The sequence below is a fragment of the Uloborus diversus genome, chromosome 3, assembly GCF_026930045.1.
Source record: "Uloborus diversus isolate 005 chromosome 3, Udiv.v.3.1, whole genome shotgun sequence".
NCBI lineage: Eukaryota > Metazoa > Arthropoda > Arachnida > Araneae > Uloboridae > Uloborus > Uloborus diversus.
Genome location: NC_072733.1, coordinates 8959089 through 8978291, shown reverse-complemented (window position 1 = coordinate 8978291; position 19203 = coordinate 8959089). Strand labels below are relative to the sequence as shown.

The following is a 19203-nucleotide window of genomic DNA, read 5'->3' as shown; positions in this document are numbered from 1 at the left end:
AAAAATAACTGTTACAAGTTATGGTCGTCGTTCTCGTCCTGTGATTAAATTTGCCTTATGATCGTCCTTCGAACTCGAAAGAAGTATCTGTGGCAAAATCGTAATCGTATTTTGACGCCAGTCATCAACGAATTCTTCCAAGTATTAAAAGAAGCTCAAGCAAAACTCTGTTACATTCTTTAATGCACGTTTTTTGTTTTGTTAACTGTATAAATTATTATATCCTGTTGAAAAAATATTCACATGTACATAGTGTGAAAGAAATAATGTATTTAACGCATATAGGAGTGATTTTTGCTTTTAAAATGTTTTATACGTTCAAAATAGGTTTGTGACAATATCACTAAAATATTAATGTGCATCAGTACCAACAATCCAAATGTAAATCAGCCATATCGCACCTCTCAAGACAGGTGTGGTCAGTAAAGGAATAATGCTGCTACAGGAAGTAACATAATGATAAATTTTGAAGTGTCACAGAGTCAAGGAGGGCAGTAGAGGGTTAAATATATGTCTTTTGTTTTTATACTGTGTGAAGTTAAATAAAGGTTTGGCATATTTGTATCAAAAAATATTCGCACTAAACCTACTGACAGTACAAAACTGGCAGATTAACAGGAACAATCTCAGTGCGTTATAAAAGAGCAGTAGAAATTCTTATCTTGTCCCTAAGAGAGTCTGTTAAACAGCAAACTATTTCAATTTTACGTACAACAGTAAAACCTGTAAAGTTGACTACCCTTGCACGTTGACCGCAATTGTCAGGTACAGAATTAGTCTTGAATCATATATCGTCGCCTCAAAGCAATAGTAAGATATCGCACTGTTATTCCTGGTATTAGACGTATTTATGTTGCTCTCGTCTAGAGCGACGACGCACATATTCTCTAAGTTCACTACTAAAGTACTGCACCACAGATGGTCACTTTACACAGGTTTAACTGTACCAGTTTAATGAAAATTTTTCACATTAAACATATACTATAAAAAATGAAAAAAAGTACATGGAAATCGTTGAACTGGATTAAAAGCTAAATATATGCTAGTGAGATCATTTTCCCGCTTATTATTTGACTTCTGCTTTTCTGGAGATTGTGGTATATTGGTGTGATAAAATTTGCAGACTCAGACGTGTCAACGACAGCAACATCAAGGCTTGGAAGAACTGAGATAATTACGAGATAACGAAATACCTCTAGTACTCCATAATACCCCCGACACGCTATGTTGGAAGAGACATGTTGAAATCGATGTACAAAACACGAATGAAATGCCTTGATGATTTGAAGACATTTTTGATCATATAAAACATAGATGTACAGGATATCAAAACTTCTTAGCAGAACTCAATGATGATAAACAGTGTAAGAAAACATAAAGTTTAAGTATTAGATGATACGAAGATTTTGAAAACACTTAGGGCCTCTTTCAAACAAACAACGGTTATGTAAGAATATATGCATTTAAGAGAACTATTTCTGCATCTTCATTAACAGCTTAAGAGTAATTCTGTTGTAAAATCGAGTTGGCTATAATTTACCTTACACAAAGCATAAATAGCGTTGAATTTGCATTTAGTTACGTAATTAAGAATTCAGCCACACGCAATAACTCAACAAGTCCAGTGCACTCAAGTTAAATATTCTCGCCGAAGGTAAAATCTTTTATTTATCCTTCTTTTGTTTGCTCATTGTTGAAAACTAACCAGTTATGTTTGTTAAGTCTATTTCACGCATAGTGCAGATGTAGGTCGCCATAATCTTTAAAGCCTTCACTTCAAATTAAATCAAAAACAGAAGAAAAAATATTTGCAGTCGGGTAGATAATTGTGAAAGAGAATATAAATCTTTCCTGACAATAAATGTTTTTCTTTCCTTTTTTTTTTCTTTATAGTTATAGAAATCTTAAAAAATGTAAGATATTTGGGGATTGTAGTGTTTTTTTTTAGGAATATCGTATGCGTGAAACGAAAAAAAAACAACTAAAATAAAGCCCAATAGCGACTTTTTTTGCCGTGAACTGAGCTCTTCTTGCACTGATGAAGGGGCTCCTTTGCAGTCTTTAAATAGTTTTTTGAAAGCATTTTATTCACAATTTGAGTTTCATTTTCTGGTTTTTTAATTTTATTATTTTACTAATATTTTATCAAAAGCAATGTTCATTTAATAACTTTTTTTCCAATGAAGAAACATTACTGGCACCGAAAATGACCATAGTTTTGTCTCGCGAATTTTTATCATGTAGTCAAGTTTCTATCATGTATTACATCACTCAAAAATGGTTTTTGAAGTAATACTTCTTTTTGAGAGCGAATGTAATTTTACACTAGCGGAAGCGTCAATCAATGTCATAAATTGCATGTGTCTGAACGGCTTTTAAATCAGCTAACCAAGATATAGGGGTTCGGCATATTATCCTCCCGTATTTTAAAAGGGCGCTGAGTGAGGTAGCAATGGCATAGCGCGGTAAGCATCGTCATGCTGTGCGGTGGGTGGAGCATACTCGAAGTGTCTTTTTTTTTTTTTTGAGCAATCACGATTGCTTATTGTTTTCATTTGACTGTTTTTGGCGTTACGCTGATTTTATTTTCCCGCCAGCACCCTCTGCAGCATCACCGTCGACCGGCCGCCTCACGATGCTGCTCCTCTGGCGAAAACCGTGTCCAGGTTGCGTCCATACGCTACACACACACGCATACATACACACATCTACACTAACACCACACACACCTACACATACACACACTCCTACACACACATGCCTGCACACAGACACACACATGCCTACATACACACACACAAACACACGAACGCCTACCGCACCTTGCGTACATGCACAGCAGTGCATACACAACACTCACACACATGCATACATACACTCACACGCACCGACACACATGCGCCTACATAAACACACACACATGCGCCTACACAAACTCACGCGCATACATACACACACACACGCTCGTGATTGCGAAAAACATAATTTGATTCCAAGATGCCAAAAATTCAATTTTTTTTTTTTTTTTTTATAAACCAATCAGCAAGATTTTCACGTTATATTTCAACTTTGCCGACATGATCCTCTTGCAGATAGGAAAAAAAATAGGAATCAAACTTCAAAACCATAGGTACTGCACTGAAAAACAAAAACACTTGACCGATCTCAGACCGGTACAACGCTGATAAATGTAGGATTCGTGAGAGTGTCCATTCAGGAACCTCAAAATTGTTTAGTGCTTAAAACCTGTAACTGGGCGGTGATTTTTCGATAACTATGTAAGAAGAATTCTGGACAGTGAGCTTTACAATGTGAATAGGTTTTTTTCCTCGTACAGGATCATGTCAGTCAAGTTCGAAATTTTTGTTGAGTTTTAACCAATCTTCTGCACAGTTTTAACTCACTGGAATCATCATTAAAAAGTATTATAGTATTTTGGCAGAATATACAAAACTATGGCTATAAAAATAAAATTAAAAAATCTAATCAATTTCCTCACGTCCTTATTACTGAATATGAAGTATTACAGCTTGAGTCTGAATATGTGTTGCATATTATAACCGATTAATAAGTATTATTCTAAACATTTTAGCTCCAAATCTTTTGTTAGTGTCTCCTGAAGGACTTTGTTTTGAAAACCAAAATTATTACCGAAACTCACAAACTCGAATTTTTAAGCTGGGTCACTTCAGTTGACGGAGGGCGACAAATGGATCTTAAAGTAAAAATCCTCATATCAGTATCTTCTGCTTTTCAGAAGCAGAAAAAAAAGAAAAAAAAAAGTGTGGAAACAGCATACTATAATAAAATTCAGGTTATTTTCCCTATGAATACACACACATATATATATATATATATATATATATATATATATATATATATATATATATATATATATATATATATATATATATATATATATATATATGATTACACTGCAATCATGATCGAATTAGTTCCAATACGTCAGTTACAACACTAGTTACAACACTACAAGACATTTTAGTAAGACACACGACATTTTCGAGATTTACCGCACAATGTTCCACAATCGTTTATCATATGCTTTATCTATCTGACGAAATACAACAACTGTTTTCCATAGGCCTTGAAATAGTCTATTCGGGAAACACTGAGTTTTCGCAATAAGTCTGAGTTTTGCAAATAAAGTAACGATTTGTGATGAAAAATGTTTAAGCGACATCAATAAAATTGTAATAAGCTATTTAGATGCCTTTTATTGCGTTGGTTCTCAGCATTTGGGGCGTCAACATGAAATAGCGTCGCAATCTGCAAAAGATGGTACCAGTTTAACGTGTACATAGAATTCCCTTTTTTCACTTGAATTGAATTTAGAGAACACTGTTAAAAATTCAGGAAGATTTTCTGGTAATTGTTACTGTAAAATGGCGGACTTAACGCATCGCTGATATTTACGGTAATTTATACCGGAGAAATAAGCGATCCCAGCGCCAATTGGTAGCTGTGGCCTACCGAGGAAACCGTAAAATTTTACAGTAACATTTGATTTTTACGGTAATAGTTACTGGCAACATGGATGCCAGTAACAATTACCGTAAAATTTCCGGAAAATTTTTAACAGTGAACTTGAAAACATATTAACATACATAATTTAAGATTTAAAACATTGTATCAACCTGAACACACATGACTAGTTATACAAAATTTTATGCAAAAATTTTAAACTGAAAATGTTTACATAATTTTCTAATTTACATGCATATACATCAAATAATTATAGGTTAGTTTAGTTTTTTCAAGCACTAGTTTTTTCAAAAACTTTGGTAATAATATTTTGGTTAAATTTTACCCCGACCCGCGACCTTTTTTTTCAACTAACGAAGAGCTAAGTACCGGCTAGAATACGTATCTAGTAACGTTCATTTGATCAGATTTGATCCTTGAATTCAGTCTGAAGGCTTAAAAATTCAGAGCTGCAAACACATCACTGGCCTTCTGAATGTCTCACATGTGTGTTTTTTAATGTTACTCTAGCTACTTTTTCAAATAAATATTTTCATACAGCACGATTAAAAACACTTCTAAAGAGGACAAGACATGTGCTGTCTTTTGTGATAAGATATGTGCTTCTGATTTTTGTTTTACCTCTAAAATTTTACAGCTAAAAATATCATACTATGCTTTATCTTCAATTTTCTCAACAATGGACTTGAAAAATAAACAGCTCATATCATTATTTTAAAAAATAATGCAAGTTCAATTTGAATATTTTATGTAGCTAATGGAAAGTGGGGCCGGGGGGGGGGGGGGGGATAACCATTTTCCCAGCTTTTTAATCACTTCCCTTAATACACTATTGCCTAAAATAATAAACTATGCCAGAAAATAGGGATATTTGATGGTATTACTGAACATGGAGCTCACATGCAAAGATATAATCAATATATACTTTTGTTCCCCAGTCCTGCGACGGCAGTTGTAGATGAGGATGAGGGGGAGAATAATGGCTCAACTGCCGGCAATGACGGCGCCAAATAGGGGAGCTATTGAGCCCGGACCATCCATTCAGTGTTTTTATAACCACGACCCCTGATTCCAAAGATTTCTAAAAGATTTAATCTAATCTCACACTGTACTTTTCCAAACTTTATCGTCACATTTCAATGCAAGTTCTTCCGATTCATACAGATTTTAATCCTTTAACAGCTGTCTCTCAAGCGGGCAGACCATGTTCAAGCCGCACAAAAATACACATTTACTTTAATACTCATTTTTTACCCTCAACATGCACTTTATTTTTATTCCCACCTCTATTTTCACATGAAAATCCCTATAATAACTATCGTTTCAAATGTTAAAATTGAAAATTGTAAATATTAGTGGTATGAATACAACTAAAAGTGCTCCGAAAAACAAATCTTATTTAAATGCAATATTTATTCTATATCTGTGCAAACTGCAATATAGTTTTAATCTGACCCTTTAAGATAATTTGCTATACTATTATGAATATTTATTTTAAACCACAAATTGGCAGTAAATGAAGTAAATTAAAGAACACGAAAAAAAAAACATCTTAAAAACTATACTTTTTGCAACTTTTTAAATCCAATAAATATAAATTGTGTTAGAAACACCATCGTACATCCAGTTCATTACCACCATAAGTGCAAATTTTTTAATTTTAGGCTTTACGCCTATATTGTAGTGCTAACATGCTTTACTTAGAAGTGAAATACAGCTACAAGTGATCAAGTTGAAAAGAATGTATAGTTATTAAGTTTCATATATATATATGAAACTTATATATGCATAATTATTAATTTAAATTTATTTCATTTCAAAGAAAAACATGTTAGCACTGCTGTAACGCCATAATCAAAAAATTTGCACTTATGGCGGTATTAAATTGGATGTGCGATATAGTGTAACTTTGAAAAGAAATGGACCTTGGGAGTTCTTGGTTCTGGGCCTAGTTGTCCTAAGTGTTATCAGGGCCTTCAAGCGGATATGGTTTTGGCTTAGTTGTTACAGGTGATGCTATACGTGAAAGCTTAGCATGCCTGAACACTTCAAGCCAATAGACAAATTTAAAAATGTTTTTCTGTTATATTTTCTCTGCTTGGCCCAAACAAATCTACCAAAAATCAGTACATACAAAAAATGCGAAGAGAATGGTTACCTGTCTCCAGAGACAAATGTTTCTGAAAAGATTTTTAAAAAGAAAGAACCTGTTCTGTGTTGGATTTAAAAAAAAAAAAACTTCACATCTGATAATCATTTTTCCATACCCACTAGGAAATCGCTACTTGATGTACAAAATGCGTAATACGGGCAGTTCTAAATGTTTGATTTTGTTCAGCTTTTGATGGGGCGCGAAAGTCCGAAAGCAATTCGGTAACCTGGGCGACATTCAGTTTTTGTAGAAATTAAGTCAAATATTCGTCTAAGCTCAAAAAACAAATGAATAAATGCAATAAAATATATTTCATAACTTAAAGATTAGCAGTCGCCACCCACCACGTGGAGACTACACAAAAAAGTGACGACTAAAAAATATTAGCATCATTCGTCACCTGGTCGTCCCTTTCTTCAACTCCACTTGTGTTATTTATAAATGTTAATGCCATTATTTAATTTCATTTACCATTATATTAAAGCGATATTTTTAATCTTTTAGTAGCAATTTAACAGTTAATTCGCTGCTTAGTTGGCTTTTAATTTTCACAAAACGGGCGAATAGATAAAAGAAGTGGCGACTAATAAATTTGCTTACAGGATACTAGAAAAATTTACTAATCTTGATCGTAACACACTACTACACAGATTGAAACACAAGATACATTTGCTATGAATGGTTCGAACCCATTCTTGCTTGTAATAGTGATTAGAAAAATATTCGACAATTTCTAGTGTTTGGTAGGATTATCATACTATTTCGAAGTTTAGAAGACTATTTAGTTACAAGATGTTAAAATTATTACATTTGAACATCTCATTCACAAAATGTAACTCAAGATAATTTTTAAAACATTTTTTTTATTTTAAAAAACATTGCAAGGCCAAAAAAAGAAAACTACGTGAGCATCTTGTTCTTGACTCTAAAATAACCAAGAATCAGGTGTGTCATGGAAGTAATTCATGTTGTAATTTTAAAGCTCCGCGTTTAAAAGCTCAAATTGATTTCACAATATATTTTCATTTTTATCTCGAGTGAGCTTTGTTAGTTATTAATGGAAGAAAACAAAAAGACTTTTTTAAAATCAAAACTCAAAATGAAGTAATAAAAAATAAAAAGCAAAGGAGCAGACCGCTTTCGCAATGCCTGCGTCTTATTAATCACTTATTTGAACCATTTGAATTTCATTCATCGAAAACAATGATATAATATTTGGCATTCTTCCACGAATAACCGAATATTTTGTTGTATCGTGACAGAAAAATTCAGTAGCAAGTCAAATAACTATTCCGTGTTAACAAACTGCATGGAAAATCACAAATTGCACGGAAATCATACCAGTACAGGAGCCGAGTTCTTATGCAAATTCAGCTCCTCCCCCCTCCCTCTCTATTTTAAAAAAAAGACTGTAGTCCCAGAGACTCAGCCCCCCCCCCCCCCCATCCAAAGAAATCGAAGCGGGATATGGTTTAAATTTTGAAGATTGAGATAGTCATTTCCTATGGTCGAAAAAGGAAAAACTAAGGGATATACGAACCCCGAGGTATATAGACCAGAGGATGGTCATGGGAGTCATGACTCCCATGACCATCATAATGTAAGTCAACATCATTACCAATCGAAGTCAATAAAATGTAAAAGACGGCAGGAATCTTTTGAATTCATCAATTATTTTTGAAAGAGTACTCTTTTTCATTGCTTATGAAATTAACTAGTAACGTTTATGCCCTACATTATTCCTGTATTTCCCTTTATTCCTGTCCGACACTAAAATGGTAATCTGTATCCACCCCTGCCTTTTGCTACGCCACTGACTTCAATGATCATCAAGTGATGACAATTAGAGTTTTCGCTATTATTTAATGAGTCAATATACAGGGTGATTATAATTAAAGTTCCACTTTCAAAACTGTAAAAATAAAACCACTGGTCAGAATGACGTCAAACTTCAACGGAATATTATCGAAGAAGGGGGGAACTTGATAACAGAAGAAAAATAAATAGTTGGAATTTTTAGCAATAGATGGCGCTGTAAGCATCATAAATAGAGGTCGATTACAAATGACAAATAAATCATAAAATATTACTTAAGGTGTAAACTATACGTTAAAACACCGTACTACTCTGCGTGCAAAAGGTTATTGGTGTGATACTGTTAGTTAAGTAAGCCCATCCAACACGGACAGGTCATATCACATCGGATGGGAAAAATCGGTTTTTATTATCCTGGGGCCAAAAACCACATAAAAAGCATCAGTTAAACTGAAATCGGTCTTTATTTTTCGTGAGACTGGCGCAAAAGATATTCAATATAATGTACCCCGTTTTCTGTAACAAGTTGAAATCGAGAAACAGCATGTTCCACAACTGATTGAAGTGTTTCCGGCGTCACGTTTAGAATGTGTTGCGCAATGCATGCCTTCAGCTCAGGAAAGTTTGCAATCGGAGCACTGAGCACAGCAGCTTTCAGATAGCCCCATATCCAGAAGTCACACAGGTTAAGATCAGGTGATCGGGACGGCCAGGTCTTTCATTGAGACTGTCATGGTGAACTTCTCAGATGCGGAATGAGGAAATAAACGTGTATTTGGCGTTTTTATTACAACTTCAATGAGTCGGGAGCATGACAGGTGTTTTGATTTACATATGCTGACACTTGCATCGCCATCTATTGCTAAAAATTCCAACTATTTATTTTTCTTTTGTCATACGTTTTCCCCCTTCTTCGATAATATTCCGTTGAAATTTGAGGTCATTCTGACCAGTGGTTTTATTTTTATAGCGTTTTGAAAGTGGAACTTTAATTATAATCACCCTGTACATACGAGTTCAGCGCCTCTAAGGAACACTTAGCAAAAGAAAATTGCGAGAAGACAGACACATAGTACAGAAACATTTAGAGCTTGCTCTCATCTTTCTCAATTTGAGATGCGATAAATGACTAATTGAATCCTTTTTCTTTTTAGTACTTCCGCCAATAAATCGTCTGTGTATCAAGGCTTTATCATCGCATGGAAAACCGGAAATCGTTCCGGGCCTCACACACACTATGTTTTTTATTAATTCATACTTCGTATCTTTTGAGGGAGGAATTATTCGGAAGGAACATTCAGAAAATTGAGAATTTCCCCCTCCCCCAATATTTAAGTTCTAGGTACCCCTGATAGTGTACGACTACTTTAAGCGAAATTTTGAAAGGGAGGCAATACGATGAGTAGAAGTGCAAGTGTGTGTTTTATGAAACAAGTGGAAAAAATAGCTGATCGTATTCTCTAGGACATAATCTAAAGGTAGCATGTTCTTGAAGCTCTTAAAAGTAGCAGGCTATTTGGAAGTATTTATCGGTATTGATCAAGATATACGATAAAGCTAATATCTGTTTTTCGTGTAGACTATTCTTTATTTTTTAATCCGAGTCGCAGGCAATATGATGAGTTGGAAGTGTCTTTTTTATGAAGCAAGTAGAAAAAATAGCTGACCGTATTTTCTGGAACACAATCTACAGGGAGCATGTTCTTGAAGCTTTTTAAAATAAGCAGCCTATTGCTGGAAAAAATTCAGCTTCTGGTATCAAAATTCATGTGTGGTTGAATAAACAAACATACCTAATTCAAAGGATGCCTTTAATATCTGTTACACTTGTTGAGCGTGGTATAAACACAAATTTTGTATCACATACTGCACCGTTGATATGTTTATGGGGGGGGGGACATTTAAGAGGGGTCTTGATCTCGTTTTCAGGGGCCTCTTGTTCAAGGAGTGCTCCGTGGCATTTGTATGGGGGGTGGGGTCGAGCAAAAAACAAGATGCACAACCCTCGCATTACTTTACATACAAGATAATATTCTAATTAGATATAATTACCTTTTTCTGTCTATCATTGGAATTTTGATCCATGTTTATTCTATTTAATTTATCATTATGTTTCATCGTCGTAAATGTACAAATTAGTTTACAACTCAGAACTACACACATTACACTATAACGATCGACCGCTTAAATTTTTGTACTCTTCTATTTTTCTAAGTGACTGTGTCAAAAGTGTCTGATGTCTTCCAAAAAGCACACAAATCGGTGTCAGTTCGACAATCATTTATAGAATGGCCAAGATAGGAGGTCACTGTGTCTTTCCAAAAATGTCCTTATTTGGCAATATTTTTTAAACCTGATTGTAGCATTGTAAATTTTTAATGAAGTTTAATGTCTCAATAAATGTGTCCATAGTTATATCTACTCACTTTGCAAAATACAAGGTTTCCCTATCCGGTCAATTGAGACTTTTCCCAATCCCAAAAAGTTTAAGCTCGGAGCTCTCTTCATCATTTAGCATTAATTTATAGCTAAATGATTTAAGCGACAGCTAAATTCTTAAAAGTAGTGAGCTAAGAAATTTATGCTGACTCACATTATTAACTGCATTGCCAAGTAATTTCGTTTTTATTAGTTTTCGTTCGTATAATTAGTGATTGCAATACCGGTATACCGAATACCGGTATTTCGAACTATTTTGCTCTTTCGTAATACCGGTATTTGCTGAGGTAAAATTCCGATTTTTTCGGTATTAGCTGAAAAGAATATATTGTCTTGAATTAAAGAGTTTAAAATTTGACTAATTAGATATCTACTGTTATTTTAAATGCACATATATTTTTCTATTATACAGTACCAAAATCAATCTATTGAAGTTAAATTTTTTCTTCAAAAGCACTGATTACTAGGACATCAATAAATAAAAGTAGCAGAAAGATTACAAAATGATACTTTCATGACTAGATCGTGTGATGAAGTTCATTTTCGTGCGCTTATGAGCACCATGTTTTAATTTTTTTCCCATTTCCTTGATCACTCACTTTACCTTTCGTTTTTTTTTTTTCCAAATTTTTGTCCCAACTGCTCGGAGTTTTGAAAAAACTTGATCTTTGTTTGTTTTACAAAAGGTAGCTGTTTGTCACCTTCAGTGGTTCTGTTGTCTTCGTTGTTTAGTTTTACGGTATAATTATTGCTGAGGTACAAAGCTTTAGAATAGGAATTCTGAAGGGTAACTTTTGGTAGCCTTTTGTTTTGTTTTCTTAAGTGCGCAAGCAGGGCAAAAAGTAAATAATCTATTTGCTGTTAGTAATACTAACAACAAATTAAAAGATTATGATAATTTACGAAAACAAACGAAGTTTCACTGGACATATTTTTCAGTAAAAAGATATGAGCATATATAGCAAAAGAAAATATTTTAAATTTGCAAACATGACACAAATGCCGGCAAAAAACAAATTTGCGAAATATGGCAAACAAATAAAAAATTTTAGATCTTTTTTTTTTTTTGAGCAGTTATCAATACTGGTATCAATACAGGAATAACGTTTTAAAAATACGGAATGCCGTTATAGTACTTTTGGTCCGGTATTGCAATCACTTGTTATAATATGATGATTTTAATATTCACACCGCGTCGTTTGTTTAGCTTATTATTCGGACATCAACATTGCAGTAGAACGTCAAAACTCCGAACGAATAAGGAATATATAAATGTAAATAATTCGGATTTTCAAATTGTTCGGATTTTCGGAAATAACCATCAAGAAAACAAAGTTTAGTAAAATTGTATGCGATTAAATCAATTAAAAAGGTAAAACAATATTTAGTGGGACCCCGATTGAACGAACCTCTATTAAACGACTTTCGCGATTTAACGAATGTTTCTCTATTCCCGACTAAAATGAAAACAAAACCCCCTATTTTCCGAACAATAAACCCCGAATTAACGAATTATTTTAACAGCCGATTTTTTTTTTTTTTTTGTTAATTTGATCTAGAAATAATTGGATTGTTTTCCAAATGTTATATCGATATTGTCCGAAATAGTAAGACTTTTCTTGGAATCAGAATTTTTTGATGGGCGAGAGGGCAACCAACGAATGTTGATTTTGATGCAGAAAGCGATAATGAAACTCACATTAAAACTGGTACTTTTTCAAATGCTGTACATTTTCCTGGAAACTGTAAAAACATAATTTATACAGCCAGCTGAAAATGACACAGTATTTTCTTCTCTCCATAAATTCGAAAGAGAACTATTTCGTGTCAAGTATCAAGAAAATTGTCAAACATAAATTATTCAGTAGTTTAAATTTTCAAATTAACTAGTGTGTAACAAGGCGTGAAATACTGAATAAAAAGTGTACACTTTCTAATTATGGATATTTTTGCGCAGTTGCTTACTAGGGGTTTTAGAGAAGGTAAGTGCAGTTTTTTTAAATTTTTTTCACACCCCGATTTAACGTATAAAAAGTTTCGGTCCCGATGAATTCGTTAACTCGGGGTCCGACACCATGTACATAACATATACAATACATCACATAACGCTGCACTATGTAGTTCCCTGTTTAAGCAAAATTAACTCTTCGTTTCTGAACATAAAGGAAAAATTAAAAATATTTATCGTACTGTATGTATTCAGTGAGAAACTATTATACAATATTTAGACAAAGAAAGTTTAATTTTATTTTTGTTCAAATACACTCCTGAGTTCAACTCTTCAAAAATTTTAAACATCACTGTTTTTAGAATGAGCGTAAAAATTATTTCCTCCCTACATGCCAACTTTTTTTTTTTTTTTTTTTGCAAAACAAAAAAAAAAAAAAAAAAATCACTGTCAAACTGCATTTATTTTCTGCTTATTCCGATTGCCTACGGGGTGAAATCCGTACCATTTTGCATGGTAAGTATAATACTCCCTCTCCATCACATACGCATTATGTATTTAATGTCATTTCTTTTTTATTGTATGTAATTATTTATTTCAATAAATGTATCTGATATTCTGCTCTTGTTGAGCGGTTTATTAAACCTTCATGGAAGTACGTTCGGCTTTTTGACGCTTCGTATTTTCGACGTTCGAACTTTTTACGTTCTACTGTACTCATGTACGGAAGAAAAAACTTAGGAAGAAGAACATGTATTTAGAATGCATTAATATTTGATCCGTTGCAATCATGGCCTGATTACTGAACAGGCCAACTAGGCTGTGGCCTAGGGCCCGCATATATATAATTTTGTAGTCATAGTATATTTTTTAAGAAAAATGAGAAAATTAAAAATTTTCTCCTTTATTTATTCATTTTTTTTTCTGGTTACTTAAAGGGCGGGAAACTCTGCACCCAAAAAATATCTTAAGAAAAAGGATAAGCTCGATAGCATGTGTTTGTTATATAAGGTTTGTGGCTTAGGGCCTTTAAATATCTAAACCAGGCCCTGGTTGCAACAACAAAACATTTTAACTAATCAAAAACATTATAATCAATCTTTTCAAGTTGAGTAGACGATGTATTGATTCTTTGAGTAAGAGAATTATATTTAAACATCTTCAAAATCAAAGTTTAGCATCAATGAAAAATAACCAAATATGTAACTAAGGTCGACTACATATAGTGCCGGATCTAGGGTGGACCAATCCGGTGCCCTTGCCCGGGCGGCAATCTTCTGGGGCGGCAATTCACCATGTTCCATTTGTTTTTTTCGTGGAAACTCGATTTGAAAAACTTTGAGAAAAGAAAAAAAAAAATATGTTTAAGGGCGGCAGTTTCAAGACATAACCCGGCTAGAAAAACATCGTAGATCCGACACTGAGTACAGAAAAGTTATACTAAAATTTTCTCGATTTATTTTTTTTCTCTAAGATTTTAAAGTATTTTCTTCTTTTCGCAACACATTAATTATTTAAGATGAATGAAATTCAAATTTTATCAAATGTATAACAAGTTGAGATCATTTGTAAAAATATTCGTAAGTTAACTGGACAAGCAACAAAAAGCAAAGACAGAAAAACTTACATTTTGCAGCGCGGAACTAGCTTACAATATTTGTCTTCAAATCTAATCCAGTGACAGACAAGAGCGCGAAAACCTTCCAACATGTTACGGTCGCCGGTTCAGCCTTATTAACACCCCATCAATACAAGCATCGCTCACCATAACTCTTCACCGCGCGGATTAAAAGTGCTGCCTTGTCGAAGCACAGAACACGTCCGTAATCATTCCAAACGCCAAAACGTTTCGCAGCAGCCAACAGCTCTGGCGTCCCACCCAAATCTAAGAAGGATTCTTCCCGCCAATAGCTACCTACCATCCGAATCAAGTGAGACGGCAGTCCATGGTTTGGCGAGGATTCCAATCTTGGCGACGGCTCGTTCCTGTCGCGTGGACTTCCTTCAGCCGCGCGTGCCGCGAAATCACGCCCACTGGATTCGCGTTGTTTTGGGACTTTTAAAAGGCTCTAGTTCCGGTTCTACTCCAAAGATTCCGGTAATGGACAAATCCGGGAATCGAGTGCTTTGGGAGAAATCGTATCTATTTTAACCACACGATTGTTTATTTACTTAAAAACTACAAAGGATTTTAAATACCTTACTCAAATTCCCATTTATGATAGCTTGGGGCAGTCCTCAACCAGAGTTCCACGGAACCCCAGGGCTCTCTGGAACTTTGACAGGGTTTCCGCAAGTTATCACTATTATCTTAATCAAAAGTGTTTTCTGTTCTTATTTTTTAATGTGTGTTCTTACGGGACTGTGGAGTCGGAGTCGATCTGATTTGGGGGTAAAGGAATCGGAGAAGAAAGTCGAAGGTTTAGAATTTCAAGAGTCAGAGTCGGTTATTTTCCCTCAAAGTTTTCAACTCTGCCAGTGTTGGCGGAGTTGGAGATAGACTGATTTTGAGGTATAGGAGTCGGAGTCGGACGAATTTCGGAGTAAAAGAGTCGGTGCGAGTTAAAATAGTGTTGTTTTTGTTTGTCACTGTGAGAACTATTTCAGAGAAACAAAAGATCTAACTGAAATTCGAGTAGGTTCTATCCTGCTTTTTCTGATATATCCTTTGATATCCTATTTTTTTTCTGCTCTTTGATCAAGAGGTCGCCTCGAAAATGGTATGATCAAAGAATAACAGGTTAAATCCAGTGGTTTAAGGCTAGGCTTGCCAGATTTCTAAAATGTTGGACACCGGAATGCCCCCCCCCCCCCCCCGTCGTCACAGTGTCATTGGTACTCAAGTATACACATTGTTGGCTGGTTTTCAGAATGTAGTTTTTTATCAATGCTATGAAAAAAATGGTCCTAATTATTAGGACTCGACCGATGCATCGGCCTGGCCGATGCATCGGCGCCGATGGTTCAACAATTTTGCCATCGGCATCGGCATCGGCCGCCGATGCTAACTTGCAGGAAACATCGGCCCATCGGCCTTAAAATACATCGAAAATCCGATGGAATTGGCCGATGTTTTTGAAAAAAAAAGGACCTTTGTTGTTTTACTTTTTAATACAAAGTAAAGGGAGTTATTGTTTTCATATAAAGTTGTTTACTTAAATTTCAATATGAATTTCTTATTTAGTCTCACCTGAAAGAGTTTTTAATACTGCATTCAGGTACCAAACAAGTTAATTATTGCGTTGTTTTTTGCGGCTGGATGTACGTGTGTATCTCTCATAAGTCATAACCCAAAAATGGTAAGCTGTAGAAGGCTAAAATTTTGCATGTGGGGTGTGCGTACGTTCCAGTTGTGCACTTCCCTTTTTTGTCTTCGATCGGGTGTTCTAAAAAGCCTATTTACTCATCTTTTGTGGCTATTTATTACTTATTTCAATGGAAAACTAATATAGCGTCTCAGACTGATGATCATTTGGTGATATATTGCCGAATTGGAGATTATGGAAAAAAAAATTTGAGATGGCGAAACCGGTTCTGTTTCATTTTGTTAGATTCCCGTTGAACCGACGGTAATTTTTAATTTTTCGATATTTGTAATATGAATCACAGTAATGCATTCTTTTCTGTATCGCTTCGGCTAAATTAAAAGTTTGGGGCCCGTCGAAATGCATTTTGAGGCCCTATTTCTCTATCACAGAAGTTGTGAAACATTTATCATAAGCGTTTTTGTAACTCTTACGGTGCTCCTATGGTTATGGGGCTTCTCGCGCAATTGCAACATTTGCTATGTTTAAAATTCGCCACTGCACGTCAAAACAAACTCGGGTGCAAGTTTTAAAAGGGTTTTTCAGCTCAATGTTTATGATTGTTTTGAACTCTATTTTTTACGACTATTTTTTGCATTTCCGAGAACGCTTGCGTGCCCCTCATCCCGCTCCCTCAATTTCTGAAATTAAACTCTAGTTGTACTTCTTAGTTGCTTAAAACTAACACTATTCATAAAATTAGAGATATTTTTTTCAAGCTTTATCTATTGTTTAGGAAGAATTTAGAGCATTAATGTAAGAAATTGATTAAAGACGCTTTGAATGGTGACGTAAGTCAAAGGGAGTTTTGAATTTTTTCTTCGATAGTGCTGAAGTAGATTCAGAATCTCTCGAAGCGTTGGTGGCAGCGTTTCTGTACTAAAAAAATGAGGCCGAACTTGTGACCGAAGTTTAATGTTGTGAGTTACTCCAAAATCAGAGGGTGACACTCCTAACCCACCCTCGTCGTTTCAAGTATTTCTTAAATAATTAGCGATTATTTATTTTGGTCGAGAAATGTCATTTTGCGTATTTCTTATACTTGTTTTACCTATATTTCGTAATGCGCCATCTTCTTTGCATCAATAGCGATCGATTTTTTTTCTGTTGTAAGTAACTATTTTTATGTATTTATATAAAATCAATGAATGAGTTATTTTCGTTTTCATCATATTTTTAATAATATGTTATAGAAAAGTTTCAAGGATTTTCTATTATGCAATTTTTTAAATTTCAGAAAATTATTGTTACTTTGAAAAGTTTAATTTGAACTTGTTTGTAGTGCTTCATGAAAGATTAAACAATCAATTTGTTCAATATTACGTGTGCAAACATCAGATCAAGTAGTATATGTATTCAGTTATTAACTTGGTGTAAATATTGAGTTTGTTTATTGTAGCTACGTTTAAAGAACCTCGCTCTTTTCATGACTATTTCTTTTTTCCGCATAATTTATGTCACTGTTTTGCTTTTATAAAAAATGCAAACTTTTCTATTCATAAATTTTAAATAAGTATAAAAATATTCCTATTATGATTTAACATTGTAATTTATCTGTTACCTTTTTTGTTTAATTTGATGACTAAAAAAAGTCTACGTGCAATCTTTCCACTTTAATTGTGTAATTTGTTGACGGTTTCATAGTTTTATTCTTAATTTTTTTTAATGATTAAACAACATAATTTAATGTTTTTTAACTATGTTTAATGTACTTAAATACATACATTATTACAATATTAATGAAATCTTAGTGTTCAATATATATGTTCAATTAAAAAAAAAAACAAAAACAAATCAATTGGTTATCAAACAGTCTCTTTGTTTTTCTGTTTTTTTTTTCTCTCTCTTGTTCTTTGTTTTCCATCGTACAGCAGTCAAAAAAGGAGAAGCATAACTACACCCTATACAGATTGTACGTATTACGATCCAAAAGTTCGGGGGACAAGCTGTATAATATCTTACCCAGAATAGTTCACATTACCGAAGCACATCCACCTTCAAAAGGTCACCTTGAGGGACTATGTACTTCTTCTGTCAGTGTTCATATAACTTTTGGAAACACTCCTGGAAGCCATTTTTGCTAAGTTCTGTGATGCAGAAGAAAGCGGCGTCATTGATTTTTTTTTTTTTTTTTTTTTTTTGCTGGGAACAGGTAAAAGTCACACGGAGCTAAGTTTGACGAAACGTTATGTTATTTGTTTGTCATATCAGAGTATTGACCAATCGAACCGTGCATCCTCAACATGAAAGTCGCCTTCTTCCCCACGATGAAATTAAAGCAGCAGCGCTAGAGGCCTTACAGGAGGTTGCGATAAATTTCTTCCAGGAGTCCTTCTAAAAGTTATACGAACGTTGGCAGAAGTACACTCTCTTAAAAAATTCCAGCGATTTTAACTCAGACTGAGTAAATTTTCACTCAGTTACAGTTTCGAAAACGCACTTTCCTTATAGGAGTGAATTTCATTCCTTTTGCGGAGCGGTTATTTTCACTCCATTTGGATAAGCTAATTTCACTCCCTTTTGATAAGTGTTTTCCACTCTTTTTTAAGACTAAATTAATATCCTAAATGAGTGACTGCTTTCCGTTTTGGAAAGCCGCTATTTCACTCTTTTTTAGAATAAAATAGATTAAATCATTTCACTCTCATTTGGTGAAACTGTTTTTTAAATGTGTTTTCATGTGCTTATGCTGTGTATTTGAATTTAAAACTGTTTTTAAAATTGTTATTTCATTTGAAAAAAAAAAATAGGTTAAAAAAGTGTGAAAAAAAAAAAAAAAAAACTGTTTTTAGTGTTTCCGAAGAGGTTGCACAAAAACTGTATGGTAAGTACGAAAACTTTTCTAATTTATTAAAACTTTAACTGGTAATATTTCTTGAACTACTCGTATATCGTTACAAATCACCCACGTGCAATATTACGTACATATCCGAATTTAAAGATTGAAATAAAATTAAACAAACCCACACAGTTCCAAATAAATAGATTTAAAATTTTGAAACTCTATATTGATATTCTCGGTATGCCTTTTAACATTA

The 19203-nt window shown here is 34.1% G+C and overlaps 1 protein-coding gene across 1 annotated transcript in view; it reads right to left on the bottom strand.

Moving 5' to 3' along the window:
- The window catches only part of LOC129218157 (leucine-rich repeat-containing protein 4C-like), a 319273-nt gene extending 304547 nt beyond the window's left edge, over positions 1 to 14726 (bottom strand). Inside the window, exon 1 of the mRNA XM_054852372.1 lies at positions 14488 to 14726. The gene's annotated coding sequence lies outside the window, so the exon portion shown is untranslated. The remainder of the gene's footprint in view (positions 1 to 14487) is intronic.
- Positions 14727 to 19203: the final 4477 nt, after the last annotated feature.